The following is a 24,656-nucleotide window of genomic DNA, read 5'->3' on the forward strand; positions in this document are numbered from 1 at the left end:
TCTCCTGTTTACTAGACAGGCACTTTAACCAGCTAAGCCACAGCACCGTCTTTAAAATGCTTTAAGGAACAGTTTGCCATATGGTGTTCAAGAGAAACCTGAGTTTTTCACTTTCATAATAATTTCTCAGTTCAGAAAACGCACTACGCAAATAGTTTAGACGAGGATACTGATCCTATTCATAAACACCTCATTGATATATTGCTTATCCTGTTCATAAATGTTTTAATTATGCCTTCTTTAAGAATGCATTACTTGAATTCAACTCTAGAATGATTTTTTATCTCTATTTTGCTCTTTGTCACTCTTTTTTCCCTTTTTCATTCAAAGCATTACTTTGAAAATCTTCCCAATACCACGTTTTTTTGTTTTTCAATTTAAGATGACCCATTCTAATGTTCACAGAACAACACTTTTCTTTTTAAAATGTATTAAACATTTGCGTGATGAAAATTATTTTTACATGTAAGGACCAATAATAAGGTGCTGCTGAGATTTGAACTCAGGATTTCCTGTTTACGAGACAGGCGCTTTAACCACTTAGCCACAGCACCTACTTTAGTGATACCGAAGGGATCATTAATTTAGTATTGGTGATCAAATTCTGTGCCTGTGTTAACGTGTCTTAATATGTATTCTAATGTTAAACACGCAAGGATTCCTAATCTGTAAACAAGAATAGCTATGTTGTATTAAAAAAGAACACATTTTAAACTCAATCCCATATTTTGAATAGTTTATAAATGAGGGTTTTACATATATTCATCAATATTGCTCAAATCTAGGGTTATATTTCATCTGCCTCTTGCTCATTGAAATACCTTTTTTATTTTGCAATCACAGTATTGTTAATATAATATTGAAAACACGTTCAGTTTTTATTAGGTTTAAGATGATCTGTTCAATCGAAAGATAAATCAGACTTTTCTAATTTAATTAAATCGCAGGACGACTTAATGAAAATAATTTTTTATTTAAGAATGAGGAAAGCAAGGCACTGCTGAGATTTGAACTCAGGATCTCCTGTTTACTGGACAGGTGCTTTAACCAGCTAAGCCACAGCACCCTCTTGAACATGCTTTAACGAACAGTTTGCCATATGGTGTTCAAGAGAATCCTGAGTTTTTCACTTTCTTAATCATTTCTCAGTTCAGAAAACGCTCTACTCAACTACTTTAGACGAGGATACTGATCCTATTCATGAACACCTCATTGATATATTGCTTATCTTGTTCATAAATGTTTTAATCATGCCTTCTTTAAGAATGAATTACTTGAATTCAACTCTAGAATGATTTTTTATCTCTATTTTGCTCTTTGTCACTCTTTTTTCCCTTTTTCATTCAAAGCATTACTTTGAAAATCTTCACAATACCACTTTTTTTGTTTTTCAATTTAAGATGACCCATTCTAATGTTCACAGAACAACACTTTTCTTTTTAAAATGTATTAAACATTTGCGTGATGAAAATTATTTTTACATGTAAGGACCAATAATAAGGTGCTGCTGAGATTTGAACTCAGGATTTCCTGTTTACGAGACAGGCGCTTTAACCACTTAGCCACAGCACCTACTTTAGTGATACCGAAGGGATCATTAATTTAGTATTGGTGATCAAATTCTGTGCCTGTGTTAACGTGTCTTAATATGTATTCTAATGTTAAACACGCAAGGATTCCTAATATGTAAACAAGAATAGCTATGTTGTATTAAAAAAGAACACATTTTAAACTCAATCCCATATTTTGAATAGTTTATAAATAAGTGTTTTACATATATTCATCAATATTGCTCAAATCTAGGGTTATATTTAATCTGCCTCTTGCTCATTGAAATACCTTTTTGATTTTGCAATCACAGTATTGTTAATATAATATTGAAAACACTTTCAGTTTTTATTAGGTTTAAGATGATCTGTTCAACCGAAAGATAAATCAGACTTTTCTAATTTAATTGAATCGCAGGACGACTTAATGAAAATAATTTTTTATTTAAGAATGAGGAAAGCAAGGCACTGCTGAGATTTGAACTCAGGATCTCCTGTTTACTGGACAGGCGCTTTAACCAGCTAAGCCACAGCAACCTCTTGAACATGCTTTAACGAACAGTTTGGCATATGGTGTTCAAGAGAAATCTGAGTTTTTCACTTTCATAATCATTTCTCAGTTCCGAAAACGCACTACTCAAATAGTTTAGACGAGGATACTGATCCTATTGATAAACACCTCATTGATATATTGCTTATCCTGTTCATAAATGTTTTAATTATGCCTTCTTTAAGAATGCATTACTTGAATTCAACTCTAGAAGGATTTTTTATCTCTATTTTGCTCTTCGTCAGTCTTTTTTCCCTTTTTCATTCAAAGCATTACTTTGAAAATCTTCACAATACCACGTTTTTTAGTTTTTCAATTTAAGATGACCCATTCTTATGTTCACAGAACAACACTTTTCTTTTTAAAATGTATTAAACATTTGCGTGATGAAAATTATTTTTACATGTAAGGACCAATAATAAGGTGCTGCTGAGATTTGAACTCAGGATTTCCTGTTTACGAGAGAGGCGCTTTAACCACTTAGCCACAGCACCTACTTTAATGATACAGAAGGGATCATTAATTTAGTATTGGTGATCAACTTCTGTGCCTGTGTTAAAGTGTCTTAATATGTATTCTAATGTTAAACAAGCAAGGATTCCTAATCTGTAAACAAGAATAGCTATGTTGTATTAAAAAAGAACACATTTTAAACTCAATCCCATATTTTGAATAGTTTATAAATAAGTGTTTTACATATATTCATCAATATTGCTCAAATCTAGGGTCATATTTCATCAGCCTCTTGCTCATTGAAATAACTTTTTGATTTTGCAATCACAGTATTGTTACTATAATATTGAAAACACTTTCAGTTTTTATTAGGTTTAAGATGATCTGTTCAACCGAAAGATAAATCAGACTTTTCTAATTTAATTGAATCGCAGGACGACTTAATGAAAATAATTTTTTATTTAAGAATGAGGAAAACAAGGCACTGCTGAGATTTGAACTCAGGATCTCCTGTTTACTAGACAGGCGCTTTAACCAGCTAAGCCACAGCACCCTCTTGAAAATGCTTTAAGGAACAGTTTGCCATATGGTGTTCAAGAGAAACCTGAGTTTTTCACTTTCATAATCATTTCTCAGTTCAGAAAACGCACTACGCAAATAGTTTAGACGAGGATACTGATCCTATTGATAAACACCTCATTGATATATTGCTTATCCTGTTCATAAATGTTTTAATTATGCCTTCTTTAAGAATGCATTACTTGATTTCAACTCTAGAATGATTTTTCATCTCTATTTTGCTCTTTGTCACTCTTTTTTCCCTTTTTCATTCAAAGCATTACTTTGAAAATCTTCACAATACCACGTTTGTTAGTTTTTCAATTTAAGATGACCCATTCTAATGTTCACAGAACAACACTTTTCTTTTTAAAATGTATTAAACATTTGCGTGATGAAAATTATTTTTACATGTAAGGACCAATAATAAAGTGCTGCTGAGATTTGAACTCAGGATTTCCTGTTTACGAGACAGGCGCTTTAACCACTTAGCCACAGCACCTACTTTAGTGATACAGAAGGGATCATTAATTTAGTATTGGTGATCAACTTCTGTGCCTGTGTTAAAGTGTCTTAATATGTATTCTAATGTTAAACAAGCAAGGATTCCTAATCTGTAAACAAGAATAGCTATGTTGTATTAAAAAAGAACACATTTTAAACTCAATACCATATTTTGAATAGTTTATAAATATGTTTTTTACATATATTCATCAATATTGCTCAAATCTAGGGTCATATTTCATCTGCCTCTTGCTCATTGAAATACCTTTTTGATTTTTGCAATCACAGTATTGTTACTATAATATTGAACACACTTTCAGTTTGTATTAGGTTTAAGATGATCTGTTCAACCGAAAGATAAATCAGACTTTTCTAATTGAATTGAATCGCAGGACGACTTAATGAATATAGTTTTTTATTTAAGAATGAGGAAAGCAAGGCACTGCTGAGATTTGAACTCAGGATCTCCTGTTTACTAGACAGGCGCTTTAACCAGCTAAGCCACAGCACCCTCTTGAAAATGCTTTAAGGAACAGTTTGCCATATGGTGTTCAAGAGAATCCTGAGTTGTTCACTTTCATAATCATTTCTCAGTTCAGAAAACGCTCTACTCAACTACTTTAGACGAGGATACTGATCCTATTCATAAACACCTCATTGATATATTGCTTATCTTGTTCATAAATGTTTTAATCATGCCTTCTTTAAGAATGAATTACTTGAATTCAACTCTAGAATGATTTTTTATCTCTATTTTGCTCTTTGTCACTCTTTTTTCCCTTTTTCATTCAAAGCATTACATTGAAAATCTTCACAATACCACTTTTTTTGTTTTTCAATTTAAGATGACCCATTCTAATGTTCACAGAACAACACTTTTCTTTTTAAAATGTATTAAACATTTGCGTGATGAAAATTATTTTTACATGTAAGGACCAATAATAAGGTGCTGCTGAGATTTGAACTCAGGATTTCCTGTTTACGAGACAGGCGCTTTAACCACTTAGCCACAGCACCTACTTTAGTGATACCGAAGGGATCATTAATTTAGTATTGGTGATCAAATTCTGTGCCTGTGTTAACGTGTCTTAATATGTATTCTAATGTTAAACACGCAAGGATTCCTAATATGTAAACAAGAATAGCTATGTTGTATTAAAAAAGAACACATTTTAAACTCAATCCCATATTTTGAATAGTTTATAAATAAGTGTTTTACATATATTCATCAATATTGCTCAAATCTAGGGTTATATTTAATCTGCCTCTTGCTCATTGAAATACCTTTTTGATTTTGCAATCACAGTATTGTTAATATAATATTGAAAACACTTTCAGTTTTTATTAGGTTTAAGATGATCTGTTCAACCGAAGGATAAATCAGACTTTTCTAATTTAATTGAATCGCAGGACGACTTAATAAAAATAATTTTTTATTTAAGAATGAGGAAAGCAAGGCACTGCTGAGATTTGAACTCAGGATCTCCTGTTTACTGGACAGGCGCTTTAACCAGCTAAGCCACAGCACCCTCTTGAACATGCTTTAACGGACAGTTTGGCATATGGTGTTCAAGAGAAACCTGAGTTTTTCACTTTCATAATCATTTCTCAGTTCCGAAAACGCACTACTCAAATAGTTTAGACGAGGATACTGATCCTATTGATAAACACCTCATTGATATATTGCTTATCCTGTTCATAAATGTTTTAATTATGCCTTCTTTAAGAATGCATTACTTGATTTCAACTCTAGAATGATTTTTCATCTCTATTTTGCTCTTTGTCACTCTTTTTTCCCTTTTTCATTCAAAGCATTACTTTGAAAATCTTCACAATACCACGTTTGTTAGTTTTTCAATTTAAGATGACCCATTCTAATGTTCACAGAACAACACTTTTCTTTTTAAAATGTATTAAACATTTGCGTGATGAAATTTATTTTTACATGTAAGGACCAATAATAAAGTGCTGCTGAGATTTGAACTCAGGATTTCCTGTTTACGAGACAGGCGCTTTAACCACTTTGCCACAGCACCTACTTTAGTGATACAGAAGGGATCATTAATTTAGTATTGGTGATCAACTTCTGTGCCTGTGTTAAAGTGTCTTAATATGTATTCTAATGTTAAACAAGCAAGGATTCCTAATCTGTAAACAAGAATAGCTATGTTGTATTAAAAAAGAACACATTTTAAACTCAATACCATATTTTGAATAGTTTATAAATAAGTTTTTTACATATATTCATCAATATTGCTCAAATCTAGGGTCATATTTCATCTGCCTCTTGCTCATTGAAATACCTTTTTGATTTTTGCAATCACAGTATTGTTACTATAATATTGAACACACTTTCAGTTTGTATTAGGTTTAAGATGATCTGTTCAACCGAAAGATAAATCAGACTTTTCTAATTGAATTGAATCGCAGGACGACTTAATGAATATAGTTTTTTATTTAAGTATGAGGAAAGCAAGGCACTGCTGAGATTTGAACTCAGGATCTCCTGTTTACTAGACAGGCGCTTTAACCTGCTAAGCCACAGCACTCTCTTGAAAATGCTTTAAGGAACAGTTTGCCATATGGTGTTCAAGAGAATCCTGAGTTTTTCACTTTCATAATCATTTCTCAGTTCAGAAAACGCTCTACTCAACTACTTTAGACGAGGATACTGATCCTATTCATGAACACCTCATTGATATATTGCTTATCTTGTTCATAAATGTTTTAATCATGCCTTCTTTAAGAATGAATTACTTGAATTCAACTCTAGAATGATTTTTTATCTCTATTTTGCTCTTTGTCACTCTTTTTTCCCTTTTTCATTCAAAGCATTACTTTGAAAATCTTCACAATACCACTTTTTTTGTTTTTCAATTTAAGATGACCCATTCTAATGTTCACAGAACAACACTTTTCTTTTTAAAATGTATTAAACATTTGCGTGATGAAAATTATTTTTACATGTAAGGACCAATAATAAGGTGCTGCTGAGATTTGAACTCAGGATTTCCTGTTTACGAGACAGGCGCTTTAACCACTTAGCCACAGCACCTACTTTAGTGATACCGAAGGGATCATTAATTTAGTATTGGTGATCAAATTCTGTGCCTGTGTTAACGTGTCTTAATATGTATTCTAATGTTAAACACGCAAGGATTCCTAATATGTAAACAAGAATAGCTATGTTGTATTAAAAAAGAACACATTTTAAACTCAATCCCATATTTTGAATAGTTTATAAATAAGTGTTTTACATATATTCATCAATATTGCTCAAATCTAGGGTTATATTTAATCTGCCTCTTGCTCATTGAAATACCTTTTTGATTTTGCAATCACAGTATTGTTAATATAATATTGAAAACACTTTCAGTTTTTATTAGGTTTAAGATGATCTGTTCAACCGAAAGATAAATCAGACTTTTCTAATTTAATTGAATCGCAGGACGACTTAATGAAAATAATTTTTTATTTAAGAATGAGGAAAGCAAGGCACTGCTGAGATTTGAACTCAGGATCTCCTGTTTACTGGACAGGCGCTTTAACCAGCTAAGCCACAGCAACCTCTTGAACATGCTTTAACGAACAGTTTGGCATATGGTGTTCAAGAGAAACCTGAGTTTTTCACTTTCATAATCATTTCTCAGTTCCGAAAACGCACTACTCAAATAGTTTAGACGAGGATACTGATCCTATTGATAAACACCTCATTGATATATTGCTTATCCTGTTCATAAATGTTTTAATTATGCCTTCTTTAAGAATGCATTACTTGAATTCAACTCTAGAAGGATTTTTTATCTCTATTTTGCTCTTCGTCAGTCTTTTTTCCCTTTTTCATTCAAAGCATTACTTTGAAAATCTTCACAATACCACGTTTTTTAGTTTTTCAATTTAAGATGACCCATTCTTATGTTCACAGAACAACACTTTTCTTTTTAAAATGTATTAAACATTTGCGTGATGAAAATTATTTTTACATGTAAGGACCAATAATAAGGTGCTGCTGAGATTTGAACTCAGGATTTCCTGTTTACGAGAGAGGCGCTTTAACCACTTAGCCACAGCACCTACTTTAATGATACAGAAGGGATCATTAATTTAGTATTGGTGATCAACTTCTGTGCCTGTGTTAAAGTGTCTTAATATGTATTCTAATGTTAAACAAGCAAGGATTCCTAATCTGTAAACAAGAATAGCTATGTTGTATTAAAAAAGAACACATTTTAAACTCAATCCCATATTTTGAATAGTTTATAAATAAGTGTTTTACATATATTCATCAATATTGCTCAAATCTAGGGTCATATTTCATCAGCCTCTTGCTCATTGAAATAACTTTTTGATTTTGCAATCACAGTATTGTTACTATAATATTGAAAACACTTTCAGTTTTTATTAGGTTTAAGATGATCTGTTCAACCGAAAGATAAATCAGACTTTTCTAATTTAATTGAATCGCAGGACGACTTAATGAAAATAATTTTTTATTTAAGAATGAGGAAAACAAGGCACTGCTGAGATTTGAACTCAGGATCTCCTGTTTACTAGACAGGCGCTTTAACCAGCTAAGCCACAGCACCCTCTTGAAAATGCTTTAAGGAACAGTTTGCCATATGGTGTTCAAGAGAAACCTGAGTTTTTCACTTTCATAATCATTTCTCAGTTCAGAAAACGCACTACGCAAATAGTTTAGACGAGGATACTGATCCTATTGATAAACACCTCATTGATATATTGCTTATCCTGTTCATAAATGTTTTAATTATGCCTTCTTTAAGAATGCATTACTTGATTTCAACTCTAGAATGATTTTTCATCTCTATTTTGCTCTTTGTCACTCTTTTTTCCCTTTTTCATTCAAAGCATTACTTTGAAAATCTTCACAATACCACGTTTGTTAGTTTTTCAATTTAAGATGACCCATTCTAATGTTCACAGAACAACACTTTTCTTTTTAAAATGTATTAAACATTTGCGTGATGAAAATTATTTTTACATGTAAGGACCAATAATAAAGTGCTGCTGAGATTTGAACTCAGGATTTCCTGTTTACGAGACAGGCGCTTTAACCACTTAGCCACAGCACCTACTTTAGTGATACAGAAGGGATCATTAATTTAGTATTGGTGATCAACTTCTGTGCCTGTGTTAAAGTGTCTTAATATGTATTCTAATGTTAAACAAGCAAGGATTCCTAATCTGTAAACAAGAATAGCTATGTTGTATTAAAAAAGAACACATTTTAAACTCAATACCATATTTTGAATAGTTTATAAATAAGTTTTTTACATATATTCATCAATATTGCTCAAATCTAGGGTCATATTTCATCTGCCTCTTGCTCATTGAAATACCTTTTTGATTTTTGCAATCACAGTATTGTTACTATAATATTGAACACACTTTCAGTTTGTATTAGGTTTAAGATGATCTGTTCAACCGAAAGATAAATCAGACTTTTCTAATTGAATTGAATCGCAGGACGACTTAATGAATATAGTTTTTTTATTTAAGAATGAGGAAAGCAAGGCACTGCTGAGATTTGAACTCAGGATCTCCTGTTTACTAGACAGGCGCTTTAACCAGCTAAGCCACAGCACCCTCTTGAAAATGCTTTAAGGAACAGTTTGCCATATGGTGTTCAAGAGAATCCTGAGTTGTTCACTTTCATAATCATTTCTCAGTTCAGAAAACGCTCTACTCAACTACTTTAGACGAGGATACTGATCCTATTCATAAACACCTCATTGATATATTGCTTATCTTGTTCATAAATGTTTTAATCATGCCTTCTTTAAGAATGAATTACTTGAATTCAACTCTAGAATGATTTTTTATCTCTATTTTGCTCTTTGTCACTCTTTTTTCCCTTTTTCATTCAAAGCATTACTTTGAAAATCTTCACAATACCACTTTTTTTGTTTTTCAATTTAAGATGACCCATTCTAATGTTCACAGAACAACACTTTTCTTTTTAAAATGTATTAAACATTTGCGTGATGAAAATTATTTTTACATGTAAGGACCAATAATAAGGTGCTGCTGAGATTTGAACTCAGGATTTCCTGTTTACGAGACAGGCGCTTTAACCACTTAGCCACAGCACCTACTTTAGTGATACCGAAGGGATCATTAATTTAGTATTGGTGATCAAATTCTGTGCCTGTGTTAACGTGTCTTAATATGTATTCTAATGTTAAACACGCAAGGATTCCTAATATGTAAACAAGAATAGCTATGTTGTATTAAAAAAGAACACATTTTAAACTCAATCCCATATTTTGAATAGTTTATAAATAAGTGTTTTACATATATTCATCAATATTGCTCAAATCTAGGGTTATATTTAATCTGCCTCTTGCTCATTGAAATACCTTTTTGATTTTGCAATCACAGTATTGTTAATATAATATTGAAAACACTTTCAGTTTTTATTAGGTTTAAGATGATCTGTTCAACCGAAGGATAAATCAGACTTTTCTAATTTAAATGAATCGCAGGACGACTTAATGAAAATAATTTTTTATTTAAGAATGAGGAAAGCAAGGCACTGCTGAGATTTGAACTCAGGATCTCCTGTTTACTGGACAGGCGCTTTAACCAGCTAAGCCACAGCACTCTCTTGAACATGCTTTAACGAACAGTTTGGCATATGGTGTTCAAGAGAAACCTGAGTTTTTCACTTTCATAATCATTTCTCAGTTCCGAAAACGCACTACTCAAATAGTTTAGACGAGGATACTGATCCTATTGATAAACACCTCATTGATATATTGCTTATCCTGTTCATAAATGTTTTAATTATGCCTTCTTTAAGAATGCATTACTTGAATTCAACTCTAGAAGGATTTTTTATCTCTATTTTGCTCTTCGTCAGTCTTTTTTCCCTTTTTCATTCAAAGCATTACTTTGAAAATCTTCACAATACCACGTTTTTTAGTTTTTCAATTTAAGATGACCCATTCTAATGTTCACAGAACAACACTTTTCTTTTTAAAATGTATTAAACATTTGCGTGATGAAAATTATTTTTACATGTAAGGACCAATAATAAGGTGCTGCTGAGATTTGAACTCAGGATTTCCTGTTTACGAGAGAGGCGCTTTAACCACTTAGCCACAGCACCTACTTTAATGATACAGAAGGGATCATTAATTTAGTATTGGTGATCAACTTCTGTGCCTGTGTTAAAGTGTCTTAATATGTATTCTAATGTTAAACAAGCAAGGATTCCTAATCTGTAAACAAGAATAGCTATGTTGTATTAAAAAAGAACACATTTTAAACTCAATCCCATATTTTGAATAGTTTATAAATAAGTGTTTTACATATATTCATCAATATTGCTCAAATCTAGGGTCATATTTCATCAGCCTCTTGCTCATTGAAATAACTTTTTGATTTTGCAATCACAGTATTGTTACTATACTATTGAAAACACTTTCAGTTTTTATTAGGTTTAAGATGATCTGTTCAACCGAAAGATAAATCAGACTTTTCTAATTTAATTGAATCGCAGGACGACTTAATGAAAATAATTTTTTATTTAAGAATGAGGAAAACAAGGCACTGCTGAGATTTGAACTCTGGATCTCCTGTTTACTAGACAGGCGCTTTAACCAGCTAAGCCACAGCACCCTCTTGAAAATGCTTTAAGGAACAGTTTGCCATATGGTGTTCGAGAGAAACCTGAGTTTTTCACTTTCATAATCATTTCTCAGTTCAGAAAACGCACTACGCAAATAGTTTAGACGAGGATACTGATCCTATTGATAAACACCTCATTGATATATTGCTTATCCTGTTCATAAATGTTTTAATTATGCCTTCTTTAAGAATGCATTACTTGAATTCAACTCTAGAATGATTTTTTATCTCTATTTTGCTCTTTGTCACTCTTTTTTCCCTTTTTCATTCAAAGCATTACTTTGAAAATCTTCACAATACCACGTTTTTTTGTTTTTCAATTTAAGATGACCCATTCTAATGTTCACAGAACAACACTTTTCTTTTTAAAATGTATTGCGTGATGAAAATTATTTTTACATGTAAGGACCAATAATAAGGTGCTGCTGAGATTTGAACTCAGGATTTCCTGTTTACGAGAGAGGCGCTTTAATGACTTAGCCACAGCACCTACTTTAGTGATACAGAAGGGATCATTAATTTAGTATTGGTGATCAAATTCTGTGCCTGTGATAAAGTGTCTTAATATGTATTCTAATGTTAAACAAGCAAGGATTCCTAATCTGTAAACAAGAATAGCTATGTTGTTTTAAAAAAGAACACATTTTAAACTCAATCCCATATTTTGAATAGTTTACAAATAAGTGTTTTACATATATTCATCAATATTGCTGAAATCTAGGGTCATATTTCATCTGCCTCTTGCTCATTGAAATACCTTTTTGATTTTGCAATCACAGTATCGTTACCATAATATTGAAAACACTTTCAGTTTTTATTAGGTTTAAGATGATCTGTTCAACCGAAAGATAAATCAGACTTTTCTAATTTAATTGAATCGCAGGACGACTTAATGAAAATAGTTTTTTATTTAAGAATAAGGAAAGCAAGGCACTGCTGAGATTTGAACTAGGGATCTCCTGTTTACTAGACAGACGCTTTAACCAGCTAAGCCACAGCACCCTCTTGAAAATGCTTTAAGGAACAGTTTGCCATATGGTGTTCAAGAGAATCCTGAGTTTTTCACTTTCATAATCATTTCTCAGTTCAGAAAACGCACTACGCAAATAGTTTAGACGAGGATACTGATCCTATTCATAAACATCTCATTGATATATTGCTTATCCTGTTCATAAATGTTTTAATTATGCCTTCTTTAAGAATGCATTACTTGAATTCAACTCTAGAATGATTTTTTATCTCTATTTTGCTCTTTGTCACTCTTTTTTCCCTTTTTCATTCAAAGCATTACTTTGAAAATCTTCACAATACCACGTTTTTTTGTTTTTCAATTTAAGATGACCCATTCTAATGTTCACAGAACAACACTTTTCTTTTTAAAATGTATTAAACATTTGTGTGCTGAAAATTATTTTTACATGTAAGGACCAATAATAAGGTGCTGCTGAGATTTGAACTCAGGATTTCCTGTTTATGAGACAGGCGCTTTAACCACTTAGCCACAGCAGCTATTTAAGTGATACAGAAGGGATAATTAATTTAGTATTGGTGATCAAATTCTGTGCCTGTGTTAAAGTGTCTTAATATGTATTCTAATGTTAAACAAGCAAGGATTCCTAATCTGTAAACAAGAATAGCTATGTTGTATTACAAAAGAACATATTTTAAACTCAATCCCATATTTTGAATAGTTCATAAATAAGTGTTTTACATATATTCATCAATATTGCTCAAATCTAGGGTTATATTTCATCTGCCTCTTGCTCATTGAAATACCTTTCTGATTTTTGCAATCACAGTATTGTTACTATAATATTGAAAACACTTTCAGTTTTTATTAGGTTTAAGATGATCTATTCAACCGAAAGATAAATCAGACTTTTCTAATTGAATTGAATCGCAGGACAACTTAATGAAAATAGTTTTTTATTTAAGAATAAGGAAAGCAAGGCACTGCTGAGATTTGAACTCAGGATCTCCTGTTTACTAGACAGGCGCTTTAACCAGCTAAGCCACAGCACCCTCTTGAAAATGCTGTAAGGAACAGTTTGCCATATGGTGTTCAAGAGAATCCTGAGTTTTTCACTTTCATAATCATTTCTCAGTTCAGAAAATGCACTACTCAAATAGTTTAGACGAGGATACTGATCCTATTCATAAACACCTCATTGATATATTGCTTATCCTGTTCATAAATGTTTTAATTATGCCTTCTTTAAGAATGCATTACTTGAGTTCAACTCTAGAATGATTTTTCATCTCTATTTTGCTCTTTGTCACTCTTTTTTCCCTTTTTCATTCAAAGCATTACTTTGAAAATCTTCACAATACCACGTTTGTTAGTTTTTCAATTTAAGATGACCCATTCTAATGTTCACAGAACAACACTTTTCTTTTTAAAATGTATTAAACATTTGCGTGATGAAAATTATTTTTACATGTAAGGACCAATAATAAAGTGCTGCTGAGATTTGAACTCAGGATTTCCTGTTTACGAGACAGGCGCTTTAACCACTTAGCCACAGCACCTACTTTAGTGATACAGAAGGGATCATTAATTTAGTATTGGTGATCAACTTCTGTGCCTGTGTTAAAGTGTCTTAATATGTATTCTAATGTTAAACAAGCAAGGATTCCTAATCTGTAAACAAGAATAGCTATGTTGTATTAAAAAAGAACACATTTTAAACTCAATACCATATTTTGAATAGTTTATAAATACGTTTTTTACATATATTCATCAATATTGCTCAAATCTAGGGTCATATTTCATCTGCCTCTTGCTCATTGAAATACCTTTTTGATTTTTGCAATCACAGTATTGTTACTATAATATTGAAAACACTTTCAGTTTGTATTAGGTTTAAGATGATCTGTTCAACGGAAAGATAAATCAGACTTTTCTAATTGAATTGAATCGCAGGACGACTTAATGAATATAGTTTTTTATTTAAGAATGAGGAAAGCAAGGCACTGCTGAGATTTAAACTCAGGATCTCCTGTTTACTAGACAGGTGCTTTAACCAGCTAAGCCACAGCACCCTCTTGAAAATGCTTTAAGGAACAGTTTGCCATATGGTGTTCAAGAGAATCCTGAGTTTTTCACTTTCATAATCATTTCTCAGTTCAGAAAACGCTCTACTCAACTACTTTAGACGAGGATACTGATCCTATTCATAAACACCTCATTGATATATTGCTTATCTTGTTCATAAATGTTTTAATCATGCCTTCTTTAAGAATGAATTACTTGAATTCAACTCTAGAATGATTTTTTATCTCTATTTTGCTCTTTGTCACTCTTTTTTCCCTTTTTCATTCAAAGCATTACTTTGAAAATCTTCACAATACCACTTTTTTGTTTTTCAATTTAAGATGACCCATTCTAATGTTCACAGAACAACACTTTTCTTTTTAAAATGTATTAAACATTTGTGTGCTGAAAAATATTTTTACATGTAAGGACCAATAATAAGGTGCTGCTGAGATTTGAACTCAGGATTTCCTGTTTACGAGACAGGCGCTTTAACCACTTAGCCACAGCACCTACTTTAGTGTTACCGAAGGGATCATTAATTTAGTATTGGTGATCAAATTCTGTGCCTGTGTTAACGTGTCTTAATATGTATTCTAATGTTAAACACGCAAGGATTCCTAATATGTAAACAAGAATAGCTATGTTGTATTAAAAAAGAACACATTTTAAACTCAATCCCATATTTTGAATAGTTTATAAATAAGGGTTTTACATATATTCATCAATATTGCTCAAATCTAGGGTTATATTTCATCTGCCTCTTGCTCATTGAAATACCTTTTTGATTTTGCAATCACAATATTGTTAATATAATATTGAAAACACTTTCAGTTTTTATTAGGTTTAAGATGATCTGTTCAATCGAAAGATAAATCAGACTTTTCTAATTTAATTAAATCGCAGGACGACTTAATGAAAATAATTTTTTATTTAAGAATGAGGAAAGCAAGGCACTGCTGAGATTTGAACTCAGGATCTCCTGTTTACTGGACAGGCGCTTTAACCAGCTAAGCCACAGCACCCTCTTGAACATGCTTTAACGAACAGTTTGCCATATGGTGTTCAAGAGAAACCTGAGTTTTTCACTTTCATAATCATTTCTCAGTTCAGAAAACGCACTACTCAAATAGTTTAGACGAGGATACTGATCCTATTGATAAACACCTCATTGATATATTGCTTATCCTGTTCATAAATGTTTTAATTATGCCTTCTTTAAGAATGCATTACTTGAATTCAACTCTAGAATGATTTTTTATCTCTATTTTGCTCTTTGTCACTCTTTTTTCCCTTTTTCATTCAAAGCATTACGCTGAAATTCTTCACAATACCACGTTTTTTAGTTTTTCAATTTAAGATGACCCATTCTAATGTTCACAGAACAACACTTTTCTTTTTAAAATGTATTAAACATTTGCGTGATGAAAATTATTTTTACATGTAAGGACCAATAATAAGGTGCTGCTGAGATTTGAACTCAGGATTTCCTGTTTACGAGAGAGGCGCTTTAACCACTTAGCCACAGCACCTACTTTAGTGATACAGAAGGGATCATTAATTTAGTATTGGTAATCAACTTCTGCATTGCTCAAATCTAGGGTCATATTTCATCAGCCTCTTGCTCATTGAAATACCTTTTTGATTTTGCAATCACAGTATTGTTACTATAATATTGAAAACACTTTCAGTTTTTATTAGGTTTAAGATGATCTGTTCAACCGAAAGATAAATCAGACTTTTCTAATTTAATTGAATCGCAGGACGACTTATTGAAAATAATTTTTTATTTAAGAATGAGGATAGCAAGGCACTGCTGAGATTTGAACTCATGATCTCCTGTTTACTAGACAGGCGCTTTAACCAGCTAAGCCACAGCACCCTCTTGAAAATGCTTTAAGGAACAGTTTGCCATATGGTGTTCAAGAGAATCCTGAGTTTTTCACTTTCATAATCATTTCTCAGTTCAGAAAACGCACTACGCAAATAGTTTAGACGAGGATACTGATCCTATTCATAAACACCTCATTGATATATTGCTTATCCTGTTCATAAATGTTTTAATTATGCCTTCTTTAAGAATGCATTACTTGAATTCAACTCTAGAATGATTTTTTATCTCTATTTTGCTCTTTGTCACTCTTTTTTCCCTTTTTCATTCAAAGCATTACTTTGAAAATCTTCACAATACCACGTTTTTTTGTTTTTCAATTTAAGATGACCCATTCTAATGTTCACAGAACAACACTTTTCTTTTTAAAATGTACTAAACATTTGAGTGCTGAAAATTATTTTTACATGTAAGGACCAATAATAAGGTGCTGCTGAGATTTGAACTCAGGATTTCCTGTTTATGAGACAGGCGCTTTAACCACTTAGCCACAGCAGCTATTTTAGTGATACAGACGGGATCATTAATTTAGTATTGGTGATCAAATTCTGTGCCTGTGTTAAAGTGTCTTAATATGTATTCTAATGTTAAACAAGCAAGGATTCCTAAACTGTAAACAAGAATAGCTATGTTGTATTACAAAAGAACACATTTTAAACTCAATCCCATATTTTGAATAGTTCATAAATAAGTGTTTTACATATATTCATCAATATTGCTCAAATCTAGGGTTATATTTCATCTGCCTCTTGCTCATTGAAATACCTTTCTGATTTTTGCAATCACAGTATTGTTACTATAATATTGAAAACACTTTCAGTTTTTATTAGGTTTAAGATGATCTGTTCAACCGAAAGATAAATCAGACTTTTCTAATTGAATTGAATCGCAGGACGACTTAATGAAAATAGTTTTTTATTCAAGAATAAGGAAAGCAAGGCACTGCTGAGATTTGAACTCAGGATCTCCGGTTTACTAGACAGGTGCTTTAACCAGCTAAGCCACAGCACCCTCTTGAAAATGCTTTAAGGAACAGTTTGCCATATGGTGTTCAAGAGAATCCTGAGTTTTTCACTTTCATAATCATTTCTCAGTTCAGAAAATGCACTACTCAAATAGTTTAGACGAGGATACTGATCCTATTGATAAACACCTCATTGATATATTGCTTATCCTGTTCATAAATGTTTTAATTATGCCTTCTTTAAGAATGCATTACTTGAATTCAACTCTAGAATGATTTTTTATCTCTATTTTGCTCTTTGTCACTCTTTTTTCCCTTTTTCATTCAAAGCATTACTTTGAAAATCTTCACAATACCACGTTTTTTAGTTTTTCAATTTAAGATGACCCATTCTAATGTTCACAGAACAACACTTTTCTTTTTAAAATGTATTAAACATTTGCGTGATGAAAATTATTTTTACATGTAAGGACCAATAATAAGGTGCTGCTGAGATTTGAACTCAGGATTTCCTGTTTACGAGAGAGGCACTTTAACCACTTAGCCACAGCACCTACTTTAGTGATACAGAAGGGATCATTAATTTAGTATTGGTGATCAACTTCTGTGCCTGTGTTAAAGTGTCTTAATATGTATTCTAATGTTAAACAAGCAAGGATTCCTAATCTGTAAACAAGAATAGCTATGTTGTATTAAAAAAGAACACATTTTAAACTCAATCCCATATTTTGAATAGTTTATAAATAAGTGTTTTACATATATTCATCAATATTGCTCAAATCTAGGGTCATATTTCATCTGCCTCTTGCTCATTGAAATACCTTTTAGATTTTGCAATCACAGTATTGTTACTATAATATTGAAAACACTTTCAGTTTTTATTAGGTTTAAGATGATCTGTTCAACCGAAAGATAAATCAGACTTTTCTAATTGAATTGAATCGCAGGACGACTTAATGAAAATAATTTTTTATTTAAGAATGAGGAAAGCAAGGCACTGCAGAGATTTGAGCTCAGGATCTCCTGTTTACTAGACAGGCGCTTTAAACAGCTAAGCCACAGCACCCTCTTGAAAATGCTTTAAGGAACAGTTTGCCGTATGGTGTTCAAGAGAATCCTGAGTTTTTCACTTTCATAATCATTTCTAAGTTCAGAAAACGCTCTACTCAACTACTTTAGACGAGGATACTGATCCTATTCATAAACACCTCATTGATATATTGCTTATCCTGTTCATAAATGTTTTAATCATGCTTTCTTTAAGAATGCATTACTTGAATTCAACTCTAGAATGATTTTTTATCTCTATTTTGCTCTTTGTCACTCTTTTTTCCCTTTTTCATTCAAAGCATTGCTTTGAAAATCTTCACAATACCACGTTTTTTTGTTTTTCAATTTAAGATGACCCATTCTAATGTTCACAGAACAACACTTTTCTTTTTAAAATGTATTAAACATTTGCGTGATGAAAATTATTTTTACATGTAAGGACCAATAATAAGGTGCTGCTGAGATTTGAACTCAGGATTTCCTGTTTACGAGACAGGCGCTTTAACCACTTAGCCACAGCACCTACTTTAGTGATACCGAAGGGATCATTAATTTAGTATTGGTGATCAAATTCTGTGCCTGTGTTAACGTGTCTTAATATGTATTCTAATGTTAAACAAGCAAGGATTCCTAATCTGTAAACAAGAATAGCTATGTTGTATTAAAAAAGAACACATTTTAAACTCAATCCCATATTTTGAATAGTTTATAAATAAGTGTTTTACATATATTCATCAATATTGCTCAAATCTAGGGTTATATTTCATCTGCCTCTTGCTCATTGAAATACCTTTTTGATTTTGCAATCACAGTATTGTTAATATAATATTGAAAACACTTTCAGTTTTTATTAGGTTTAATGATCTGTTCAACCGAAAGATAAATCAGACTTTTCTAATTGAATTGAATCGCAGGACGACTTAATGAAAATAATTTTTTATTTAAGAATGAGGAAAACAAGGCACTGCTGAGAATTGATCTCAGGATCTCCTGTTTACTGGACAGGTGCTTTAACCAGCTAAGCCACAGCACCCTCTTGAACATGCTTTAACGAACAGTTTGCCATATGGTGTTCGAGAGAAACCTGAGTTTTTCACTTTCATAATCATTTCTCAGTTCCGAAAACGCACTACTCAAATAGTTTAGACGAGGATACTGATCCTATTGATAAACACCTCATTGATATATTGCTTATCCTGTTCATAAATATTTTAATTATGCCTTCTTTAAGAATGCATTACTTGAATTCAACTCTAGAATGATTTTTTATCTCTATTTTGCTCTTTGTCACTCTTTTTTCCCTTTTTCATTCAAAGCATTACTTTGAAAATCTTCACAATACCACGTTTTTTAGTTTTTCAATTTAAGATGACCCATTCTAATGTTCACAGAACAACACTTTTCTTTTTAAAATGTATTAAACATTTGAGTGCTGAAAATTATTTTTACATGTAAGGACCAATAATAAGGTGCTGCTGAGATTTGAACTCAGGATTTCCTGTTTATGAGACAGGCGCTTTAACCACTTAGCCACAGCAGCTATTTTAGTGATACAGACGGGATCATTAATTTAGTATTGGTGATCAAATTCTGTGCCTGTGTTAAAGTGTCTTAATATGTATTCTAATGTTAAACAAGCAAGGATTCCTAAACTGTAAACAAGAATAGCTATGTTGTATTACAAAAGAACACATTTTAAACTCAATCCCATATTTTGAATAGTTCATAAATAAGTGTTTTACATATATTCATCAATATTGCTCAAATCTAGGGTTATATTTCATCTGCCTCTTGCTCATTGAAATACCTTTCTGATTTTTGCAATCACAGTATTGTTACTATAATATTGAAAACACTTTCAGTTTTTATTAGGTTTAAGATGATCTGTTCAACCGAAAGATAAATCAGACTTTTCTAATTGAATTGAATCGCAGGACGACTTAATGAAAATAGTTTTTTATTCAAGAATAAGGAAAGCAAGGCACTGCTGAGATTTGAACTCAGGATCTCCGGTTTACTAGACAGGTGCTTTAACCAGCTAAGCCACAGCACCCTCTTGAAAATGCTTTAAGGAACAGTTTGCCATATGGTGTTCAAGAGAATCCTGAGTTTTTCACTTTCATAATCATTTCTCAGTTCAGAAAATGCACTACTCAAATAGTTTAGACGAGGATACTGATCCTATTGATAAACACCTCATTGATATATTGCTTATCCTGTTCATAAATGTTTTAATTATGCCTTCTTTAAGAATGCATTACTTGAATTCAACTCTAGAATGATTTTTTATCTCTATTTTGCTCTTTGTCACTCTTTTTTCCCTTTTTCATTCAAAGCATTACTTTGAAAATCTTCACAATACCACGTTTTTTAGTTTTTCAATTTAAGATGACCCATTCTAATGTTCACAGAACAACACTTTTCTTTTTAAAATGTATTAAACATTTGCGTGATGAAAATTATTTTTACATGTAAGGACCAATAATAAGGTGCTGCTGAGATTTGAACTCAGGATTTCCTGTTTACGAGAGAGGCACTTTAACCACTTAGCCACAGCACCTACTTTAGTGATACAGAAGGGATCATTAATTTAGTATTGGTGATCAACTTCTGTGCCTGTGTTAAAGTGTCTTAATATGTATTCTAATGTTAAACAAGCAAGGATTCCTAATCTGTAAACAAGAATAGCTATGTTGTATTAAAAAAGAACACATTTTAAACTCAATCCCATATTTTGAATAGTTTATACATAAGTGTTTTACATATATTCATCAATATTGCTCAAATCTAGGGTCATATTTCATCTGCCTCTTGCTCATTGAAATACCTTTTAGATTTTGCAATCACAGTATTGTTACTATAATATTGAAAACACTTTCAGTTTTTATTAGGTTTAAGATGATCTGTTCAACCGAAAGATAAATCAGACTTTTCTAATTGAATTGAATCGCAGGACGACTTAATGAAAATAATTTTTTATTTAAGAATGAGGAAAGCAAGGCACTGCAGAGATTTGAGCTCAGGATCTCCTGTTTACTAGACAGGCGCTTTAAACAGCTAAGCCACAGCACCCTCTTGAAAATGCTTTAAGGAACAGTTTGCCGTATGGTGTTCAAGAGAATCCTGAGTTTTTCACTTTCATAATCATTTCTAAGTTCAGAAAACGCTCTACTCAACTACTTTAGACGAGGATACTGATCCTATTCATAAACACCTCATTGATATATTGCTTATCCTGTTCATAAATGTTTTAATCATGCTTTCTTTAAGAATGCATTACTTGAATTCAACTCTAGAATGATTTTTTATCTCTATTTTGCTCTTTGTCACTCTTTTTTCCCTTTTTCATTCAAAGCATTGCTTTGAAAATCTTCACAATACCACGTTTTTTTGTTTTTCAATTTAAGATGACCCATTCTAATGTTCACAGAACAACACTTTTCTTTTTAAAATGTATTAAACATTTGCGTGATGAAAATTATTTTTACATGTAAGGACCAATAATAAGGTGCTGCTGAGATTTGAACTCAGGATTTCCTGTTTACGAGACAGGCGCTTTAACCACTTAGCCACAGCACCTACTTTAGTGATACCGAAGGGATCATTAATTTAGTATTGGTGATCAAATTCTGTGCCTGTGTTAACGTGTCTTAATATGTATTCTAATGTTAAACAAGCAAGGATTCCTAATCTGTAAACAAGAATAGCTATGTTGTATTAAAAAAGAACACATTTTAAACTCAATCCCATATTTTGAATAGTTTACAAATAAGTGTTTTACATATATTCATCAATATTGCTGAAATCTAGGGTCATATTTCATCTGCCTCTTGCTCATTGAAATACCTTTTTGATTTTGCAATCACAGTATCGTTACCATAATATTGAAAACACTTTCAGTTTTTATTAGGTTTAAGATGATCTGTTCAACCGAAAGATAAATCAGACTTTTCTAATTTAATTGAATCGCAGGACGACTTAATGAAAATAGTTTTTTATTTAAGAATAAGGAAAGCAAGGCTCTGCTGAGATTTGAACTAGGGATCTCCTGTTTACTAGACAGGCGCTTTAACCAGCTAAGCCACAGCACCCTCTTGAAAATGCTTTAAGGAACAGTTTGCCATATGGTGTTCAAGAGAATCCTGAGTTTTTCACTTTCATAATCATTTCTCAGTTCAGAAAACGCACTACGCAAATAGTTTAGACGAAGATACTGATCCTATTCATAAACACCTCATTGATATATTGCTTATCCTGTTCATAAATGTTTTAATTATGCCTTCTTTAAGAATGCATTACTTGAATTCAACTCTAGAATGATTTTTTATCTCTATTTTGCTCTTTGTCACTCTTATTTCCCTTTTTCATTCAAAGCATTACTTTGAAAATCTTCACAATACCACGTTTTTTTGTTTTTCAATTTAAGATGACCCATTCTAATGTTCACAGAACAACACTTTTCTTTTTAAAATGTATTAAACATTTGTGTGCTGAAAATTATTTTACATGTAAGGACCAATAATAAGGTGCTGCTGAGATTTGAACTCAGGATTTCCTGTTTATGAGACAGGCGCTTTAACCACTGAGCCACAGCAGCTATTTTAGTGATACAGAAGGGATCATTAATTTAGTATTGGTGATCAAATTCTGTGCCTGTGTTAAAGTGTCTTAATATGTATTCTAATGTTAAACAAGCAAGGATTCCTAATCTGTAAACAAGAATAGCTATGTTGTATTACAAAAGAACACATTTTAAACTCAATCCCATATTTTGAATAGTTCATAAATAAGTGTTTTACATATATTCATCAATATTGCTCAAATCTAGGGTTATATTTCATCTGCATCTTGCTCATTGAAATACCTTTCTGATTTTTGCAATCACAGTATTGTTACTATAATATTGAAAACACTTTCAGTTTTTATTAGGTTTAAGATGATCTGTTCAACCGAAAGATAAATCAGACTTTTCTAATTGAAATGAATCGCAGGACAACTTAATGAAAATAGTTTTTTATTTAAGAATAAAGAAAGCAAGGCACTGCTGAGATTTGAACTCAGGATCTCCTGTTTACTAGACAGGCACTTTAACCAGCTAAGCCACAGCACCCTCTTGAAAATGCTTTAAGGAACAGTTTGCCATATGGTGTTCAAGAGAATCCTGAGTTTTTCACTTTCATAATCATTTCTCAGTTCAGAAAATGCACTACTCAAATAGTTTAGACGAGGATACTGATCCAATTCATAAACACCTCATTGATATATTGCTTATCCTGTTCATAAATGTTTTAATTATGCCTTCTTTAAGAATGCATTACTTGAGTTCAACTCTAGAATGATTTTTCATCTCTATTTTGCTCTTTGTCACTCTTTTTTCCCTTTTTCATTCAAAGCATTACTTTGAAAATCTTCACAATACCACGTTTGTTAGTTTTTCAATTTAAGATGACCCATTCTAATGTTCACAGAACAACACTTTTCTTTTTAAAATGTATTAAACATTTGCGTGATGAAAATTATTTTTACATGTAAGGACCAATAATAAAGTGCTGCTGAGATTTAAACTCAGGATCTCCTGTTTACTAGACAGGCGCTTTAACCAGCTAAGCCACAGCACCCTCTTGAAAATGCTTTAAGGAACAGTTTGCCATATGGTGTTCAATAGAATCCTGAGTTTTTCACTTTCATAATCATTTCTCAGTTCAGAAAACGCTCTACTCAACTACTTTAGATGAGGATACTGATCCTATTCATAAACACCTCATTGATATATTGCTTATCTTGTTCATAAATGTTTTAATCATGCCTTCTTTAAGAATGAATTGCTTGAATTCAACTCTAGAATGATTTTTTATCTCTATTTTGCTCTTTGTCACTCTTTTTTCCCTTTTTCATTCAAAGCATTACTTTGAAAATCTTCACAATACCACTTTTTTTGTTTTTCAATTTAAGATGACCCATTCTAATGTTCACAGAACAACACTTTTCTTTTTAAAATGTATTAAACATTTGCGTGATAAAAATTATTTTTACATGTGAGGACCAATAATAAGGTGCTGCTGACATTTGAACTCAGGATTTCCTGTTTACGAGACAGGTGCTTTAACCTCTTAGCCCCAGCACCTACTTTAGTGATACAGAAGGGATCATTATTTAGTATTGGTGATCAAATTCTATGCCTGCGTTAAAGTGTCTTAATATGTATTCCAATGTTAAACAAGCAAGGATTCCTAATCTGTAAACAAGAAGCGCTATGTTGCATTAAAAAAGAAGACATTTTAAACTCAATCCCATATTTTGAATAGTTTATAAATAATTGTTTTACATATATTCATCAATATTGCTCAAATCTAGGGTTATATTTCATCTGCCTCTTGCTCATTGAAATACCTTTTTGATTTTGCAATCACAGTATTGTTACTATAATATTGAAAACACTTTCAGTTTTTATT

General features: G+C 31.8%; 17 non-coding genes across 17 annotated transcripts; all 17 read right to left on the minus strand.

The window, feature by feature from the left end:
* Positions 1–481: 481 nt before the first annotated feature.
* On the minus strand, positions 482–554 carry TRNAT-CGU (transfer RNA threonine (anticodon CGU)). Its single transcript has one exon. It is a non-coding gene; the product is annotated as a tRNA-Thr (tRNA).
* Positions 555–1,499: 945 nt separating this feature from the next.
* TRNAT-CGU (transfer RNA threonine (anticodon CGU)) lies at positions 1,500–1,572 on the minus strand. The gene has a single exon. It is a non-coding gene; the product is annotated as a tRNA-Thr (tRNA).
* Positions 1,573–3,029: 1,457 nt separating this feature from the next.
* On the minus strand, positions 3,030–3,103 carry TRNAT-AGU (transfer RNA threonine (anticodon AGU)). Its single transcript has one exon. It is a non-coding gene; the product is annotated as a tRNA-Thr (tRNA).
* Positions 3,104–3,537: 434 nt separating this feature from the next.
* On the minus strand, positions 3,538–3,610 carry TRNAT-CGU (transfer RNA threonine (anticodon CGU)). Its single transcript has one exon. It is a non-coding gene; the product is annotated as a tRNA-Thr (tRNA).
* A 439-nt stretch (positions 3,611–4,049) lies between these two features.
* Positions 4,050–4,123, minus strand: TRNAT-AGU (transfer RNA threonine (anticodon AGU)). Its single transcript has one exon. It is a non-coding gene; the product is annotated as a tRNA-Thr (tRNA).
* A 433-nt stretch (positions 4,124–4,556) lies between these two features.
* On the minus strand, positions 4,557–4,629 carry TRNAT-CGU (transfer RNA threonine (anticodon CGU)). Its single transcript has one exon. It is a non-coding gene; the product is annotated as a tRNA-Thr (tRNA).
* A 1,965-nt stretch (positions 4,630–6,594) lies between these two features.
* Positions 6,595–6,667, minus strand: TRNAT-CGU (transfer RNA threonine (anticodon CGU)). The gene has a single exon. It is a non-coding gene; the product is annotated as a tRNA-Thr (tRNA).
* Positions 6,668–8,124: 1,457 nt separating this feature from the next.
* On the minus strand, positions 8,125–8,198 carry TRNAT-AGU (transfer RNA threonine (anticodon AGU)). The gene has a single exon. It is a non-coding gene; the product is annotated as a tRNA-Thr (tRNA).
* A 434-nt stretch (positions 8,199–8,632) lies between these two features.
* TRNAT-CGU (transfer RNA threonine (anticodon CGU)) lies at positions 8,633–8,705 on the minus strand. Its single transcript has one exon. It is a non-coding gene; the product is annotated as a tRNA-Thr (tRNA).
* Positions 8,706–9,145: 440 nt separating this feature from the next.
* Positions 9,146–9,219, minus strand: TRNAT-AGU (transfer RNA threonine (anticodon AGU)). Its single transcript has one exon. It is a non-coding gene; the product is annotated as a tRNA-Thr (tRNA).
* A 433-nt stretch (positions 9,220–9,652) lies between these two features.
* Positions 9,653–9,725, minus strand: TRNAT-CGU (transfer RNA threonine (anticodon CGU)). Its single transcript has one exon. It is a non-coding gene; the product is annotated as a tRNA-Thr (tRNA).
* Positions 9,726–13,213: 3,488 nt separating this feature from the next.
* Positions 13,214–13,287, minus strand: TRNAT-AGU (transfer RNA threonine (anticodon AGU)). Its single transcript has one exon. It is a non-coding gene; the product is annotated as a tRNA-Thr (tRNA).
* A 434-nt stretch (positions 13,288–13,721) lies between these two features.
* Positions 13,722–13,794, minus strand: TRNAT-CGU (transfer RNA threonine (anticodon CGU)). The gene has a single exon. It is a non-coding gene; the product is annotated as a tRNA-Thr (tRNA).
* A 945-nt stretch (positions 13,795–14,739) lies between these two features.
* On the minus strand, positions 14,740–14,812 carry TRNAT-CGU (transfer RNA threonine (anticodon CGU)). The gene has a single exon. It is a non-coding gene; the product is annotated as a tRNA-Thr (tRNA).
* A 3,842-nt stretch (positions 14,813–18,654) lies between these two features.
* On the minus strand, positions 18,655–18,727 carry TRNAT-CGU (transfer RNA threonine (anticodon CGU)). Its single transcript has one exon. It is a non-coding gene; the product is annotated as a tRNA-Thr (tRNA).
* A 2,983-nt stretch (positions 18,728–21,710) lies between these two features.
* TRNAT-CGU (transfer RNA threonine (anticodon CGU)) lies at positions 21,711–21,783 on the minus strand. The gene has a single exon. It is a non-coding gene; the product is annotated as a tRNA-Thr (tRNA).
* A 1,457-nt stretch (positions 21,784–23,240) lies between these two features.
* Positions 23,241–23,314, minus strand: TRNAT-AGU (transfer RNA threonine (anticodon AGU)). Its single transcript has one exon. It is a non-coding gene; the product is annotated as a tRNA-Thr (tRNA).
* Between the last annotated feature and the right edge of the window lie 1,342 nt (positions 23,315–24,656).

This window comes from Triturus cristatus, chromosome 8, assembly GCF_964204655.1.
Source record: "Triturus cristatus chromosome 8, aTriCri1.1, whole genome shotgun sequence".
NCBI classification, from domain to species: Eukaryota; Metazoa; Chordata; class Amphibia; order Caudata; family Salamandridae; genus Triturus; species Triturus cristatus.